Below are 18,981 nucleotides of genomic sequence, written 5' to 3'. Positions count from 1 at the left end.
TATTAATGTGAATTACCCATCACGTAGCAATTCTGCTTTTCCTTTTGTTATGCTGTGGACAGAGACTCCAGATGGTCTCTCATTTTGTGTAAAATGGCATTTGCTTCTGAGTGAGGGTTTGAAGGACTCTGCTCTATGGAAGACATCCATAAGGCTTATAAGCTGTATTGGTTAATTGTTCTGTGTGCAATGAAAAGCATGCACATTTGGCTCTTGTTGGAGTTGAGTGCTTTATAAATATCAATTCAATCCAGAGGTTGCTGCTGTTTTTCTCTTCTTTTATAGCAAGTTTTCTGTGCATGAGATTTAGTTTGTGAAATTCGTAATGGTGATGTTCAGATAACATTTTCAGCTTTTATTTCACATGAGAATATAAGATCATGGATCTTACTTTAAGACAGAATATCCTGGCCAACAAGGTTAAGGGTAAACTGTTGTATATTTTGAGAATAGTTGACTAGATTGTTAGTTTTGAAAAATCATGTTATCTTCCCCTAATATCCACATATACTAAATATTTGTATACAATATATATATGCCTTACATTAATTTTAATGGCACAAGAAATATTATATTAACTGAACAATATTATAACATTTAAAATATTCTATCTTCCTATATTATTAATAATTAAATAATGATATTTTCTACAATGGCCATATATAAATATTACAATGTATTAGATATTAAATACATTTATATATATTTATATATAAAGATACTTTGTATCTTTATCTAAAGTTATTAAATATAAAACCATACAGAAAAGATATAACAGATGTCATCATCAGAATTAGCAGATGCTAACATTTTGCCATATTTCCTTCAGACCTCTGTTTTCCCTAAAAAAAAAAAAACAGACTAGAACATGCATGGTTAATTAAACCCACCTTCCATTTCCTTTATCTTTCTCCTTTTTTTGCCCCATGTTGTAGTTGGGAAATGACTATCAAATTTGATAGTCTTAAGCTCCATAAATATTTTGGTGCTTTCACTAAATGTAAACCTATCCACAATTATGACCAAAATAGCTTATTGATTATTTATTTATTTTCATAATTAAGAAAAATGGCTCATCTTAGGTTTAACATTCAGTTCCCTTCAAATAAATTTTGCTTTAATCCTGCTTTTTGTGTTTATTCTTTGGTGGTCTTCCAATGAAGCTTGATCCTCTGAGCAAGTCTTGTCTGGCTTTCACTAGAAATGACAGCTTGAATGCTGGGACCCATATTTGGCCTTTCTGAAAATTTTGTCTTTCTATCTTGGTCATTAACTATTTTGAATTCTTTCAGTTTTCCCCCTTTAGTGAAAACTCCACAGGGATGCCAAATTGGACATGTTGTTCTGTGTATAGGTATAGTTGCGGTTGTCAGTTCTGACCTACCTTTCCTGCACTCCAGCATCAGTACACAAGTTTAATTCTTATTCTTCTTACCTCTTTGTTTTCCATGTCAAAAAGTCAAACCCTCAGAAATTGTATCACAGGGAAGTGAATGAGTATTTCAATGAGTTTGATAATAGATAGTTAACATGACCAAAGGCTGAGACCTAAATTCTCAAAAGCCAAATAGTATTATTTATATAGTACATACTGTAAGTTAGGTACTTATTTTTAATCTCATTACTGTTTTGTAAAGGGCCTCCCAAGCAGTGCTCAGAAGATCTGGGGACTACTTACATTAATATTCAGTTAACTAGGTTAATGGTTCAATATGATGCTTCAAGTTTGTGCTGCCTGAGCCTGAGGTCCTGGGGACAGCCAAGTCTGAATCAGTGCTGCACTGATTCCACCAAGTATACACACATGATGCTCATGGGACTGTATGGTATCAAGGATCCAAACATAGCTAGTATTCTTTTTTTTTCCTAAATATTTTTTATTTAAACACCTTGGTTACAAACATGATTGTGGTTGGGTTTTAGTCATATCAGATGACACCCCCCCCATCACCAGTGCAACATTCCCATCACCAATGACCCAAATATCCCTCCTCCCCTCCCGCCCCTACCTGTACTTTAGACAGGCTTTCTACTTCCCTCATATATTCTCATTGTTAGGATAGTTCGCAATGTGGTTATTTCTCTAACTAAACTCATCACTCTTTGTGGTGAGATTCATGAGGTCAGCTGTAACATTCAGCCCTCCTCTCTTTTGTCTCTGAAAATTGTTGAGAAATGTCTTTCATTTTTCTTAAAACCCAGAGATGAGTGAGACCATTCTCCATCTTTCTCTTTCTCTCTGACTTATTTCACTCACCATAAGAAATTCCATGTACACCATGTATTCTTTCTCTCTGACTTATTTCACTCAGCATAATGGATTCCATGTACATCCATGTATATATATACATAGCTAGTATTCTAACTCCTGTACTATCTTTCTGACTGCTCATTTACATTTAAGAATATTTCCCAGGCTATAGGTAACTCTACAGAGGTAGACCATGGTTCAGTTCCTAACACCACATGATATCACATCTAGATGCCTCCCTGATCATTGCCTAAAGTGATTGCTGAGCACAGGCCCAGAGTCAGGAGGAAGAGCCAAGTACCAGAGGGTATGGTCTAATCCCCCTGTTCATCGTGCAAAAAGAATGAGTCCATATTTTATAAGTTAAAAACCTAAGAAACAATGATGTTATAATGAAAACTTTATAGTATTTAATATAAACTTGCATGCAAACCTTGACTCTCTCATGTAATCTTAGACGTTTTTCTTAACTTTCTTGAACATGACGCAAAAGAGATGCTCAGAAGTATAACTGTTATAGAAGACTATATAACTTCTTTCTTTCCAAAACCTACACTGTGTCAACAGTTATATATAGTTCTCTAAAAGTTGCTACTTTTCACATTTTGGGGGGATGGATATCACACTTAGTGGTGTTCAGAACTTACTCTAGGCTTTGCACTCAGGGATCACTTCTGGAAGGGCTCTAGGGATTATATAGGATGTCGGAGAGCCAAACTAGGTTGATTATGTGCAAGGCAAGCACCATACCTGCTGTGTTATTGCTTCAGCCACTCAATATTTTTAAAAGACTTTGTAACTTTCCAATTTGGAAAGATATCGAGGTCATAGAGGGTATTAAAAGCCAACAAAAGCTTTTCTTCATACTCAGAGCTTTCTTGAATAACTTTTGTTCTTGTTTATTCCCTTCCTTTCTTCTTTGTTTTATTTTTACTTTTTCTGGAACTGGGAGGGGTTATGGAACAGAGGAGATGATTAACTAAATAACTAAATAAAAGATAAAAGTTACAGAAGGTTCTTGACTGCTCCTGCTGCAGCTTTCTTTTTCTCCCTTTCTTTTCAATTCTTTCTGATTTTTAGTTTCTAAAAATAAATGTATTTGATGGACCAAGAAATACAGCCTATACTCCTCTAGTGGATTTTAACCTCATCTCTGTCCCCATGGGATCACCTGATGGCTGGTGCTCAAAGTAGCATAAGTCTCCTAAGAGAATCCTTTGACCACTTTTGTAGCACTTGGGTGCTCTTTTTGACCTTTCTTCGGGAGCATTCAGTTGCTCAGTGATTCTTTATTTAGTTCTTAGTATTTGAAAGCTTCTATGTCAGGACCTAGGGATAATGAAGAAAGGAAGATTCCCATTCTAATCTCTCATGAAGCTTCCCTATAAGAATAAAGGAAGAAACACTCAAGTAAACACACAATATGGATTATGAGAGAAGATATGAAGAAATGAAGAAAACCACTAGTTTTTGTCACTTCAGCTATAATTCTGGAGAAATAATCTTCTGCTTTGTTTCTATTTTATTTGGTTATTCTATTTGAGTTGAGGAACCAGCATCCCCAGATTAGCCCTCAGGAGAATCATCTGCCTTCTGTGTCACTGAGAGACTTGCAGATCCCTGGCTCCCTAGAATGCCACAATGCCTGTTGCCCCCACCCCCAACCCCCAACTTTGTCCACTGGGCTCTCTTCTCGAAATGCTGATGTGACTGGACTTTCAACCCTGCTTTGGGGCCTTTGATTTTTCTGATTCCTTTACTAGGATGTCTCTTACTTTCAAATTATTATTACTTCATTCTTCTAGACTCTGTTCATGCTCTCTTCTTTGCACAGAAACATTTATTGAAATCTCTTATTCATCTTGGAATATTGCTTTACCATCCCTTGTTGCTTTATAGCTTATTGTGCTAATTGAAGCACTCATCACTTATTCCTGGCAGTACACAGTAATTTGTATTATATCCTAAACCTCACTTTACCTACTTATAACCACCTTGAAGGCATGGATGATTATTTCTCTATTTCAAGTAGGAGCACAAGTAGGAGGAGATTAAAGTATTAAAGTTAATAATAAAACATGTGAACAGTCCTATAGAATTTTTCAAAAATATTAATATAGGTTACCCAAATTAATCCTCAAAATTATTTTATTTGAGAGGAATCATCACAATTTCATTTAACCGATGAATAAATACTATGGATTCTTCACTGAGGTATTATGCTAGAAATGCCATATTTTTTGTACCATAAGATGCAATTTTTTCTCCAAAAGATTCTCTTTATGGAGCAAATGCCACCTGAAGCCCAAGTCTGAGTGTGGGAGAGGAGAGCATCTAAAATTATGTGTGTTTTATGGTCAGATGTGGCTTATAGAGCAAAAAATATAGTATTCTACAGATAGCACTCAATGGCAATAAAAGTAATAGTCAACTTCACTGAACAATTACTCTCTAAAAGCACTGTTTTAACTTTCATCATACATACATAACTATGTTATTCACACGGCTGCATAAAATAGATACTAATACTACCTTTTATTTTTTTATATACAAGAAGAAACTGAGGCAAATGGAAGTCAAAAAACTTACCCAAGGTGCAGGCCTCAATTTGGCTGTAAAAGTAGGTGGTAATTATAGAATCAATCATTCACACATGAACATAAAATTCTTATTCATACATGTTCTTTTTCTACATCAGGTCTGCTAGGACTACTTGAAGTCTGTTAGGACTCTATATTATAGTTCTGAGAAACAATTCTGACCATTTTATAGGCAAGAAAACTAAAGAGAATAAGTATTATTGACAAGAGATCAATGTCAGATCTTACACATGTCAGAGATGTGACAACAGCTAGATTTGGTACACAAAAAGTTCCTCACCATCTGATTTTTTTTGTTGTTGTTGTTTCTTAGTTGTGCAAGAAATACCTAAGATTTTTGTGAGATCTAAGGCCTTTCCAGTTAGAGATCAAGGATCACCTGGGCCATTTCTGGAGATGCTTGGGAAGTTCCAGGATTACTTCAGGTATTGCTTCATGATCATGGTGGTGCTAAGCAACCACATTAAGAGTATTATAGTGCAAGACAATTGTTTGATCAATGGAGTCACATTTATGCCCCTAAGTTTCGTATTTTAAGTTCTGTATTTTATATACACTAGGCTAGACTCTGTGTATACTGAGCAACTAGGGACTTAAAAAGATTAAGATACATAGTCATTGCTTCTAAGAGATAACAACAAAATAAATAAAAACAGAATTCCTTTCTTTTCTATCCCATCTGCCTCTTTTTCTTTTTTCAGTTTGGTACTTGATGCTGCTTCTTATCATCTGCTCTGGAAGACATTTCAAGAGCTAAGGAATATCCAGGGGACATGTGGGCAATAGTCCAGAGTGAGTTGTCAGCAAAGGTAAAGGAGTAAGGATATGTGTGAGAGATGGGTGGGGCTAACCTTGATTTTCAGAGACATGAGCACTGAGTGGGCTTGAACACTTCTGGCCCTAGAGAACTCTATGGTTGGTTATCCCTTCCCTGCTTTATACTGAAGATGAGGATGGAGGCCAATGTGCCTGAGCAGGCATACGGCCTAAGGCCAGACTGGAGAAACTCAGGTCACTGAGAGCAACTTCTCTTTGTGGTGGTCTGTCTGGATTCTGACATGAGAATGGGACATAGTCCATGAGGCAAGTGCGATTTCTGAGTTTCTTACTCAATGGGACCACTCACTAGCATATGACAATGAGCAAATAACTTCCCCTTGCAACACTCCACTTCTACAGAAACTTTGAAAGATGGGTAGAAGATTTTTGCTAGTGGGCTGACTTAGGTCATAATATTCATAAAAACATTTATCTCACTAGCTGTGTGTGTGAGATATTTTCAGTCCCTTCTATCTATCACTATTTGCTCACAGATAGTTTCTCTCATGGACTCATAGAATTGACTAGAACTTCAACCTGTGAAAAACAGTATGAAGAGTAAACTTAGAATTGAGCTACCCTGTGACCCACAATTTCACTTTTGGTTATCTACACCTAAGACTTTAAAACATTAATTCAAAAGGACCATTATTCATTGCAGCACTTAGTGCAATACTAAAATATGGGATCAATCTGGATGTCCAATAACAGATGAGTGGATTATAAAAATGTGGCACATATACACAATAGAGTACTGTGCAGCTGCAAGAAATGATGGAATTATGTAATTTGTTGCAACATGGTTGGAATTGGGAGATATTACATTGAATGAAGGAAGCCAGAAGAAGAAAGACAGGATGATCTTGCTTATCTATGGAATATAGACTATATAGATGAGGAAATGTAATCTGCTAAAGGAGAGAAACTTAGATCATTCTTAACCCCAGACAGAGCTTAGGGAGGAGGAGGACAGAAATCAAGGCAGGAAGGATGAAGACAAGAAAGGGAAGTAAATGGGGGAACAGTGGTCAGGGCTTCTGTTATATTAGTGGTGTGGAGGAGTGGTATAGCTATACCTTCAAAGCACAGAGTAAACAACACTGAAAACGTAAGATCTAAGTTGCAACCACAAAACGTTGAAATGTGCCTACAAAGGTGAAGAATGGGTTGGGGTATGATGAAGTCTGAATTTGACTTGTGATGGGAATTGACAACGGTAGTGAGATTGGTGTAGAAATATGGGTCTAAAACTCAACTATCAATAACTTTGAGCTCACGGTCTTTACTAAGTAAAAAGATGACAATTAAACAAGAAGAATAGACTAGAAAGGGCAATCGTTTTCACCTTCCCCTGATCTATAAGAGAGAATCAGTTGACCTGAGCCAGCTTTTAGTGTAGGAGTGGTGGAAGAATGAGGACAGTGGGGGAAGGAAGGAATCGCAAAGCTCCTGTGTGAAGATTCCTAACTAAAAACAAATGTCACTGAACAGGCCTCCTTCAGGTAAGACCCCTGCTAGGTCCATGGAGAAACTGCCAGGGAAGTGGATGTACCTCAATTCCCCACTGACACATTCCAACTTCTCTCCCAGCCTCAGTTTCTGTCTGCAAAACAGAACAAAACAAAACACAGAATACGTTTTCCCCAACACCTTCCCAAGAGACTAGGTTTCTTCTCCAGGGGGAGATTTCTAAGAATGGATGAAAGAAAGCCTCACTCTCCCTCCTCCCTCCGCCCACCCCCCCAGGCTCTGGGGGTGGTGGGTTCCTCCTCCAGAATGTCCTGGAACCCCAACCCTCGCGAGCAGCAGCCTTCACTGTGAAATCCACCACTGCGCGAGAGGAGTGTGAGAGTGCGCGTGCGCGGCGGCGGGCTTTGCCAGGCTTCGTTTTGTACCTGGCAGCTCTCCATTCACGGCTGTCAGGAGCGAGCGGGCGGCAGCGGCTCGCCAGCCAGAGGCCTGGAGGGGCGGGGCGAATGGGAGGAGCCAGTCGCCGGGCGGGTCCATGGGCGGGACCATAATCACGGCCCCGCCCCTCATCCGGGGCCACGCCCCTCGGCCGCGTCTCGCCACCTCAGCCCAGTCCGGGTCTGACTTCCGGTCGCGGGTCTTTTCCTCCAGGCCTGCCTGCCTGGCGGACGCCGGGACCACCCACCCGTCCTCCCTCTGGGCCCACTTGGGGTCCGTGACCACGCGCCTCGACCCCTGCGCCTCGAAGAGAGCGGATGCACCCCCTTGACTCGCCCCCCTCTTCTCCTCAGCCCGCCCCGCCCGCCCGCCGTCTCCCCCTCTCGGTCGCCTCCCGGCGAAACCCGAGCCTCGCGCCCGGGATGGACGCGCTCCAGGGAACAGAATGTCCTTGGCAGCCGCGCGGGCCTGGATGTCTGCGAAATGTCGGAAGCGCGGCCAAGAGCGGCTAACTGGGTCATCAGCCTCGCGGAGCCAAGCGAGCGCCGAGGCCTGGAGTGCAGGCCCGCGAGGGAGGCCGCCTTCGTCTCTCGTCCGGCCAAGCAAGCCCGGCCCAGCCCAGCGCCTCAGTTCGGAAGGCCCGAGAGACAGGAGGTCGGGTCGAGGCCCCCCAAGGCCGGCCCAGCCCCTCCTCAGGCCTGGGGGCCTAAGGGACCTGTGGCCCCCGACAGGCCCAACGGAGACTCGTACCCCAAATGCCCTTCTGGGTCACAAGCACATTTTCTTGGTCCCTGGAGGAAAAAAACAACAAAAAGGAATTAAGTGTCCTGGGGCAGGGATGCTTAAGAATATTCTAGAACCCCTTCAAGAACCAGCCCCGAAAGTTGAAGGCACTTCAGTCTTGGCTTTCCTGAGTCCTCTTCCTTCTCCTTCTTCTGCTCCCCTTTTCCTCTTGTGCTGTGGCGGTTGGTGCCTGAAGACTTGGCCCAACGCCAGCTAACTTGAGTTCTTTCTCTTCTGGGTGACCTTGGGTGAGTCATCCCTTTGCCTGCTCCCGAATTCCCTTCTGTATCACTTGCTCACAGTAATAGCCCTCCTGGCCTCTAACAACACTGTAAGGACCAAATGTGAAAATAATTTTTTTTTAACCAACTTCAAAGTTCTGTTTTGTGTCAAAGAATGTCCCTGACCAGCCTGACCTCCAACCTGCTGAAAACCCCGGATTCAAACTTTTGCTGAATGTGTCCTTTCTAATAAAAATAGGAATGTGAGTAGTGCCATCAGGAAACTTCCAAGGTTTGAACACTCATCAGGGGACAACCCCTAAAATCCACCCCCTCCAATTGTCTAGCCCAGTTGGATTGCCAAACAGACACTTCCCCCTAAAGTCTAAGCCCACTTCTTCAGCATCTGGCTGGCAAGAGAAAGTGCTTGGTCCTGAAACCAGAAGAGGGGGTGCGGTTCCTGAAATGACAAGATGCCCTTACTCCTTGCTCATTTGAAGGCCTGGGAAGACTAGCAGTAGCATCAGATATGTAAATCGACATCTGGGTCATTTCATTTGAAGTTCCAAGACAAGAGATACTGATTTGTGCAAACCCACTTATAAAAGGAGGACAGTGATTCCTTTAGAATTAGAACAGTTTACCCAGGCATTGGTACCTATCCAACTTTTTCTCTTTCTTTTTTGCTTTCCCCTGCAAGTAGTTCTCTGTCTTCTCACCACCGTCCATCAATTCCTTGTTTCTGGGTTTTGATGGACAGACTTTATTAAAAAAAAACACAATACTTTAGGCTTCTCATTGCCACACTTTGAATACTGCCTCTGCATTCCTGGAAACTCAGCTCAAATGCTCTCATTTCTAAATGTCATATGTTTCTCCTTTATCTCTTCCTTGGGATATGAGCATAATGATTCAATATAGCCATTTAGTTCTGGGATATGCCACTTCTGTGCTTATTATCTCCTTGTGATTGAGTAGCAACGTCTCCCTGGGAAAGTAGCTACTCTCAAGTTAAGGGGTTGTGGCTAAACGGACTCTATCTTAGTTGGCCCCAGGAATGTATGCCTGTTGTCCTGCTATAATTATGAACTCACTGATTTACCGTGACGCGCTCAGATTTGTAAGCATTTGTAAGATCACCTTATTAAGGGACTCTGAAGGGCCTGATATGTTAGAAGAGACTCAGGAAACACAGGAAACTGCCTTGAAGAACATGTAAGTACTGTTTCTTACCCAATTCCCTGGGGCTTTCTGCCCCACCCCTTTGTCCAGTATGGAGACACACTGCTGTCTTTCTTACGCTTCCTCTTCCTTGGTAAGGAACTACAGTACCACTTTCTTTCTGACAAGCCTTTCCAGGATTTCAAAATGTTCTAACCCAACAAAAAGTTGCTTACCCCAACTCTTCCCATTCTTCTTGGCTCCTAAATAGTAGGTCTGCCGTGGGTTGCTGGAAATAGATCTTGAACACCAGAGAAGGGCAGGACCTAGTCTGTGGGCAGAAGCTCTCATAGCTAACCTCAGCTAGATATTTGGCTTGCCCAATTTCTTTGACAGTACAACTCTTAAGAAACTGCTTCATTTAGGAGGAGTCCACAATTTAAAAGCTCAGAGCTGCTTCATTATACAACTTGTAGTTAATATTCTAGGTCTAAGTTAGTAAAGACAAGACCCCTTGTCCTTTTTTGCTTCATAAGCTTTCTCCAGAGTAGGCCTGTTGGCATGAATGTTTGTTGACTTATTTTTAAAGATATCAAGCTTTTGGAACTAGCAGCAGGCAAGATGCCTGGCCTTGTGAAGAGAGCACCCGCGTCAGGAAGCCTGGGTCTTCTTTCTCCTTCTCTGACTCACTGGTTTCTGCAGGATGAATCATATGACCTTTCTGGGTATTGGGTCTTACTTCCTTCAGCTCCAGTATAAAATGGGCTTATTTGCCATTCCTACCACATAGGAGGGGGCTGAGATTTTAAAAGGCTTTAGTAATTGCACACAAAAAATTTATGAGAAGTAAATATGTACTCCGAGTGTTTTTGACTTCCTGAAGAGGCATGCTTGAAAAGTATGTAAAACCATTTTGTGATGCAGCCCTCATTTCTGGGACACCTCAGCTCAAGGACAATTGACTCCTGGAAACTCAAAATGGGCAAGAGACTTAGACTCAAGACTTAGGTGGGAATGAGTCTGGTCTGGATGGAAACAAGAATCACATGAATTGTTCAATCAGCAATGGAAGAAGAGGGCAGGGAGACAAGCAGAAAAGCAACCAGGACTGTTCTAAGGGGGGCTTTGATGCCAGCCTGGTGCATTGTAGTCTCTCTAAAAGTCAGAAGGGGTTATTGAAGGGGAGAGAGATGGTCCTCTAAGAGAACTAGCTCCTAGATGGAGGGGTAGCAGTCTTTGGAATTGTGGTCTGTCAAGTCCCAGTTTGGCCTTAAACAAATGAAAACTCCCCTCAGCCTGAGATTTAGATATCCTTTCTGTGAATTAAACAGGCAAAATCCTCTGTGATTCTACAGTAAAGACTATGAAAAATAGAGACATGAAGGGGAGGGCAACAGTGGGAGAAGGGGAGATGGGAAGAAGTGAGGAGAGAAAGGGAAAAAAAGGAAGAGAAGGTGAGAGACATCAACAGAGAGAGTGGAGAGAAGAGAAAGAGATGAATTAGGGGAGAGAGAGAAAGAGCACAAGAGAAGCATATTGGGCAGAGGGACCTTGGGGAAATGAAATAACCACTCAGACACAAAGTCAAGTTCAGCAGCCTTATTCATCAGGGAGGAAGTCAAACCAGTCTCAATATTATAGATAGATTTGAAGGACTACCCTTATATCCAGAGTCAAAAAGTATTTCATCAGGCCCCAACATATCACATCCTGTACTTTAGGGCCTGGTCAATAACCTCTGTCTAGTCTTGTCTGCTCTTTACTTCCTATATCAGCCGAGATAGCTGATATTTGAGAAAATTGTATTGAGACTCATGCTAACCCCTTCCTCAACATAATTTTAATCTTTCTATCATGTGAAAGATTTCCAAAAAGTTTTATACCATTCAGAACTACTTAAATTGGGCTTCAGAACTTTTTCCTTTAAGTAGGATTTGACAATGTCCCTTTAATATTACAAGGCCAACTTTTGGGATGATATTTAGAAGATTGTTGATCATGAAGATACTATTAAGAGATTGTTATTTAATGGAATCATTTAAAGTTTTGCATAGAAATATCAATAAACTCATAAAGTACAAAAGGAAATATTTAAAAGTTTGGGATCATTTTGGAGTTTTCATTTGGTTCAGGAACTTTTATGCTATTGTTTTATAGTTGGATTTAAAAGTACTTGTAATTCTTAGATAAATTGCCTCAAATATTTTTCATCCCGGTTTATTTAAATAAATAGATGAACATGTCTTTACTTGGACCCAAATCAGTGAATAAAGTAGAAAAATAAACTTATGAATAGTGAACTAATTGAAGTCTTCCTAAACTTGGATAAAATAAAGTATCCAAACCTTAGAGCATATTGAGAAAAAGCAAATTTCTTCCAGACAATTGACTTAATGCTCCTGTTTGAGTTAAAGTTTTGTGTGAGAAGTTTCAAAGGGACTCTGATTATCTGTAAGCAAAGCAAGGACTCAATGATAATTAGAAGACGACAAGCTAAAAAGTCCTGGGAGGGTTATAGGATTAGCAAGTGTCTAGAGGTTATATGGTGGAAGTTAAATTTAGCCTATAAGGACATCATAATCCAGTTTATTCTACCAATTACTGTGTGACCTCAAGATCTTTGTCTGAGCATTTACTAAATGATATAGAGCAATTGAGCTCTAAGGAGTCTGTTAACGCTCCTGCTGTTAGTCAAAAATAGGAGCCTGTGTGCAGACTGATCAGGTTCTACATTTCATCTATAAACCAAGTAAAAAGTGGATGCCCTTACACCATACTATCATTGGCAGTAACTGTAGGGCATATATAGATAGGAAGGGAGTTGTGCCTGGAAAATTCTGGCATAAACTCTGTTACTCCATATAGGGAGTATCTATTCACTGAATCTTTTCACTGAATGACTGAATGAACAACTGTTTAAATGGTCTTTCATTGATTACCTATTGGCAAACTATAATTCTAAAATTCTAAAATTCCATAGTTTCAAAATAGGAAATGTGAGATGAATTTGGCCGATTGTATGGTTCAACTTCTTACTTGATAGATGGGGACAGTTGGCTTAAAAAAGGTTTGCCCAAGGGACTTGGCTCAAAATCCAAAATGTAAAATATTCAGAGCTAGGAATGGAGCCCATTTCTAAGCTGTTTCTTGGTTGTTATGTTGTTGTTTTTCCCATTTATCTTGAGCTCAGTGTCTGTTTGGATTTCAGACATAAAACCTTTTTTTTTTATGTCACCCATTTGCTATACTTGAATTTTCTTGTTCTTGGGTTCAATATTCTTGTGAATTTCTGTTATTCAATTCTAAATGAAAGTTCATTTTGTGTCACATTTTGGACTTTGTCCATGATATCTTCCTCACTTAAGATATTTATGAATTCCTTTGTGGATGATGACATAGGTGGAGATAGACAGGTGATCTTTTTAGATTGTTTTGATTATTTCTGACACACAGGTAACCTCGTTAACCTTTTCTTGATTTCATATTTCTCAACTCCTTTTCTCTGCATTTGCTGCCTTGTCAAATTTTTTTCATTTATTTCTGTCTCTCGAGGATATTTGTTATTTTTCTTGGAAGTAGGAAGAGAAAGTAGAATTATAAAGAAGGGTCTTTTGTAGAGTTTAGCTAAGTTATGATTAAAGTCCTATAGAGCAGGGGAAGACAAAATGGAGCAATAAGTTGTCTCTGGCACTGAGGCTCACAGAACAATCAGCTCTCAGGTGAAGAAGGTTGAGACTGTCGTCTCAGAGATTTTGTCTTGCTGACCCAATTCTACTCCTAGAGTGCCCTCTGCTGGGCTAAAACAGGCCCCAGTGGCCTCAGCCATCTTAAAGTGGGGCCAACAGAAAACCAAAACTGGGATTTTTTTTTTTTTTTTGAGGGTTGGGTTTCCACTTTGGGAATTAGCTCTGAGTTAATGCTACTTAAAGTAAGTTCCAAATAATATGTCACATTCCATAAGCATAAAGTTCTTCTCCATTTCTGAATACTTATGGTTCAATTTCTCTGGTTTTATTTGCAAATTAGGATTTCACTGTGGCAATTTAACCTCAATATATTGTAATTAAAAATTATTACTTTTTTTTTTAGGGCCCGGAGAGATAGCACAGCAGTGTTTGCCTTGCAAGCAGCCGATCCAGGACCTAAGGTGGTTGGTTCAAATCCCGGTGTCCCATATAGTTCCCACCCCCACCCCCCCGCCTTGTCTGCCAGGAGCTATTTCTGAGCAGACAGCCAGGAGTAACCCCTGAGCACCGCCGGGTGTGGCCCAAAAAAACCAATATATATATATATATATATATATCTTTTTTTAAAAAGGAAAGCTTAATTTAGAGAAACAGTATATATTATGTTTACCTTCTTGAGCTCTGTTTGCTGTTTTACAGAACTTAATTCCTTGTAGTAACCCAATTTCTAATCTCAGGTTAGTAACTAGTTAAAAATTTTCATCAGTTATTTATTCCTACTAAAGTAAAGTATTTTGGCAGACAAGTGGGAGACTCCAAGTAGTGTTTAAGAAGCTCAGTGGCCACACCCAACAATAACTAATTCTTTGGTTCTCAGGGCCAATAGAGCTGCTCACCATTGTTTTGGACCTCCAGAAATATACTTCAAGATGATGGTAAGGTAAGGTGAAATGGGTCATGAAGTGTTAAGAATAGAACTAAGGTATTGTATATGCAAGATATGTGCAGTTGTTCCCAGAACTATCTCCTAACCCTCTATATTAGTATTCTTTACTGTTAATATTCATGATAAATTTGTGAATTTATAAACTACATTATTTTGTTTGTATGCCATTAATCAAAACCAATAACATGCTTTTTTAAAGTAAATTTTTTACCTTAATATAGTATTCTATTTATTTTGGGGTTTGGAGTCACACGGGAGTGCTTAGAGTTTACTTCTGGCTCTGCACTCAGGAATCACTCCTTGCAAGCTTGGAGGACATATAGGATGCTGGTTATCAAACCTGGTTTGGCTGTGCACAAGTAAGCATATTATCAGTTGTTACTATCTCTGGCCCCAATCTAATATTTTTAGGCAATTAAATTATATTAATATTTGAAACATTTAAATATTAAAATTGAAGTGTCATGTTGGTAATTGGAAAAGTAATGTCAAAAAAAGAAAAAAGAAAAATAAACAGAAAAAGTAATGGCTGGAATAAATAGAAACATAAATGGTAATCTCAGTCATCATATTAAAAAAAATTAAAGACAAAATTTAAATAAAACCTGAGAGCCAAGTCCCATCTGAATGGTTCTCCAAAAGTTTGGGGCAGTTATTGGAGGAATCCTAACTGAGACTATTGTCAGATGCATAGCCCAGACCTTTCATTGCACTTTAAAACTCGACAATAAGATGGCAGAAAAAAGAACTCGTAGGAAATTGAACCTAAAGTGCTAGTGAAAACTGCCATCAAATCCAAAAGGACTGGCTACCAAATTTGAAAAGAAGTGGAAAAAGTATTTCTAACTCAAGCTTAGTCCCATTTCACTTTATCCTAAAGAGGCTAAGAACGGGCATTCAGGGCTACAGCAATAGCACAGTGGGTAGAGCATTTACCTTGCACACAGCCTACCCAAGTTTCATCTCTGGGATCCCATATGGTCCCCTGAGCCTGCCAGGAGTGATTTCCAAGTGCAGAGCCAGGATTAACCCCTGAGTGCCGCCTGGTTTACTCCCTCCCACCAAAAAGAATGGGGCATTCAGATACTTTCCCCACACTGACCTCTAATTCTGTTTACACACTGGCTAGCCAGATGTTAGAGAAATAAACAGCTGCAGCTGTTATGAGATTAGGGGGAAGGGTGGAGCCCTTGAGGTTCCCAGGTTTTCATCTAGCACATCAGAACACACTTAACTTTTACTGCACACTCAGAGTTTACAGCCTTTAGCACCTTCTACAAAGCTGAACTTGACTACTTCATGTCGAACTGACACTGAGAGATGCCAAGGTTCAGCTAATTTAAGTACTTCATCATGGTTGTCTTAGTGCCAAAGACAGTTACTGCTCATTTACAACGTGCGGGTCTCTTTCTTCTCATGCTCTGCCTTCTTTTGCAGGCTGAGGCCAGAGTGGCGCTGTGTGAGAGCATATTCTGTTGAGCAGTGAGTGCATAGTCTCTGGGGTTATGTAAGACCCAGTTTTAATCCTGGCCCTGTCATTCGCTGCCCATGTGATTTTAGTTTCTTAACTCCAAGCCCTATTATTCCTGCATTTCCTTAAAATAAACACATGGTAATTATTTTTCAAAGTGAAAAGATTGGGTGACATAATGAATTAGAAATGTAAGGGAATTCAGTTGTGTCTCATCAATTCTAGCAATTGCAATTCTATCCTGAGGGTTCCCCCCACCCCCCTGGATCCTATAGGACTAATTTGGAAAGATCTAGGGTAAAGCATCATACTCTTTCTAAAAGGCTTTAGAAAAGATGATGGCTTGCTATTATAATAATAGTCTTCTATTTATATGTGTTCAAACTACCCCGATTTTATTGTGAAAAGATTTCAAATCTAAGCAAGGATCGTTTTTAAACAACCATTTAGCCACTTCTTAGACTCTTTCCCTTCCAGTCTACTAAACTTTCAATATCATCTATCTGTTTATATTTCCTTTTTTGTTTCATCTATCAGCCTCTATATTTTATTATTTTCAATTTTATGTGTAGGCATCGATACAATTTTCTATAAATTCTTTAGCATAAATAACTTTGGAGTTAAAATGTGTTTACTGTTTATCAAACATGCATTTATTTACAATGAAATGGAGAGTATCATACATTTGCAAGTTTCAACCTCTGTGGATCCCAGAGGATATTGTAATATTATAATATAACATTCAGATCATTTATATCTGTCCTCAATTTCTGTTTGGCCCTAACTGGAGGCCAATTTATTCCTGAGTTTTTTCATCATTGGTTTGGCCTTTTCTGGTATCTAACACATATGAAATATTATAGTATATGCTTCTCTGTATAAACATTTTTATTTCTACACATATTTTTGTTATTGCATGAACTGGAAATTTATTTGTTCCTCCATGCAAGATTTTATTCAGGAGAGGCAACTTACCATCTTAATAACACCCATCTTATAAAGCAAAAAATTCTTGTTTGTGTATACAAAAAGAAAAAAGTCTGGAAAAATAATGATCAAAATGTGTCTGCAAATATGTCCTATCCAGAGGAGGAAATGGGTAATTTAATTCTTGACTTTTTTTTTTTTTTTTTTTGGTTTTTGGGCCACACTCGGTGGTGCTCAGGGGGTTACTCCTGGCTGTCTGCTCAGAAATAGCTCCTGGAAGGCACGGGGGACCATATGGGACACCGGGATTCGAACCAACCACCTTTGGTCCTGGATCGGCTGCTTGCAAGGCAAACGCTGCTCTGCTATCTCTCCGGGCCCTATTCTTGACTTTTTATCTCTCATATTGTTTGAATTTTTAATATTTAGTGATTTTAAATGCAAAAGGGCAGTTAAAAGTATTGAAAACAAAACAAAACAAGAAGTTCTATGTGGAAAGTGAAAGAGCTGAGAGCATTTCACTGCCTGAATCAAGAAGTATGTCTCTTGGTTCTGTTCTTTTTGCTACTGTATCAACAGAACTGGATAAGTGAATGGAGATGCAACCTCTCGATAGGTAGACTCCTCAAAGAAAATCTGAAGGGGGTGAACATAAAATATGGGCAGTTTCTGAAGGGGAAATACAAAAAGGGATGATTAAGTGGGCAGAAATAAAGAATTTAGAAAGGTTAATAGAGAAGAGCTCAACAAATAGAGCCAGAGATCCCCACAGTATTAGATCACTAAGAGATTTTAAGGGACACATTGTGACTGCTCATTTTGAAAAGTGCAAAAGAAGGCCCTACTTAAGAGAATTACATGTAATTTCATTTAATAATTGAACATTGAGCTGATGCCAGAGGTCTTAGTGATTATTAGAGTTCCCTGAGGACAGGGCCAGGTCTGTGCTTCCTGAAAACACAGCCAAGCTCTTAATACTCAGTCTTGAATTCCAATTTTGGAGATAAAACTAAAACACAAACGATGCTTCGTCAGAATAACACACCCAGGGAGACTGAGCCTGGATTTTCAATGAGCAGTTTTTACTGAAACCTAGTCTAAGAGGGAAAGGAGAGTTACATTTTGACCCATCTAGTTAAGAAAGGAGGAAGATTATCTTGGGGAAAAAAAGTTTTGATCCCATGTAGAAGGTTTCTTAGAAATATTTGAGAATATAACAGATGCTCACATGCTGAAATAGTTTTAAATTTGCCAGGCTATATCTCTCAATTTTTCTTCCAATTATAAACATACAAACAAATAACCAAGGACTTAGACTCTCTTGAAAGTCTGACCTCTAGTGGTCAGCATTTTGGCATTGTATGGAAAAGGCAAACCAAAATGGTGCCAACACAGAATGATTTTGAAATTGGAAAGGAACCTTATACATTTCGAAGTCAAATGATCTAATCAAGTGGCCGGAGACCATGAGAATAGAAATGATTTCTCAGCATAAGTGATTTTATAGCACAACTTGAATAGAACCTTGAATCTTTTCTGGTGCTTGAGTTTGGAAAGACCATTTATATACATTGCTAGAGATCTTTAACTCTTAGTCCTGGACAAGTATGTGGTTCAGTTCAAATCACCTTATAAGGGCTGTTCCCCATCAATGAATAATGAACTATGATCTTCAAATGTTGAAATCCAGAAAAATGGTCTATTTTGCCTGGACATGGTATCATGGATAGATGCTCCTAGATGTTTATAGATTATTCTCTCTGATCTCAATTTGCATAAACAAATCAACTAAATAATCTCTAAGGGATTGTTCAGCTAAAAAAAATTAAGTATTTCAAACATATTATAATTTGGTTCAGAATTCCTTGCATCTCTAACCAGAGTTCACAGCATTTTGTGGGATTAAACTTTGTGAGATCTGTAAAAATTGAATGTACTTTTAATGAATTTGCATTTTATTGAAGATAGTTTGTATAGATTTTATCATAGGTACCTAGGATCACATAGGTAAAAATGAGTGACTCAGAATAGAAAGCAGAATGAGACAGCAAAGAAAAGTATGATGAACTTAAGATATGACACTTGACAGTTCTCATTTCACAAAGTTAGACTCAGTGCCCCTTCTGGCCCTTGTTGATATAGAAACAACATTTCACTTTCTCATCCAGCCTACAGAGATTTAATACCCAGTCTCCTTTCCTTTGAGGT

This window comes from Suncus etruscus, chromosome 6, assembly GCF_024139225.1.
Source record: "Suncus etruscus isolate mSunEtr1 chromosome 6, mSunEtr1.pri.cur, whole genome shotgun sequence".
Lineage (NCBI taxonomy): Eukaryota > Metazoa > Chordata > Mammalia > Eulipotyphla > Soricidae > Suncus > Suncus etruscus.
This window is presented reverse-complemented; position numbering follows the sequence as displayed.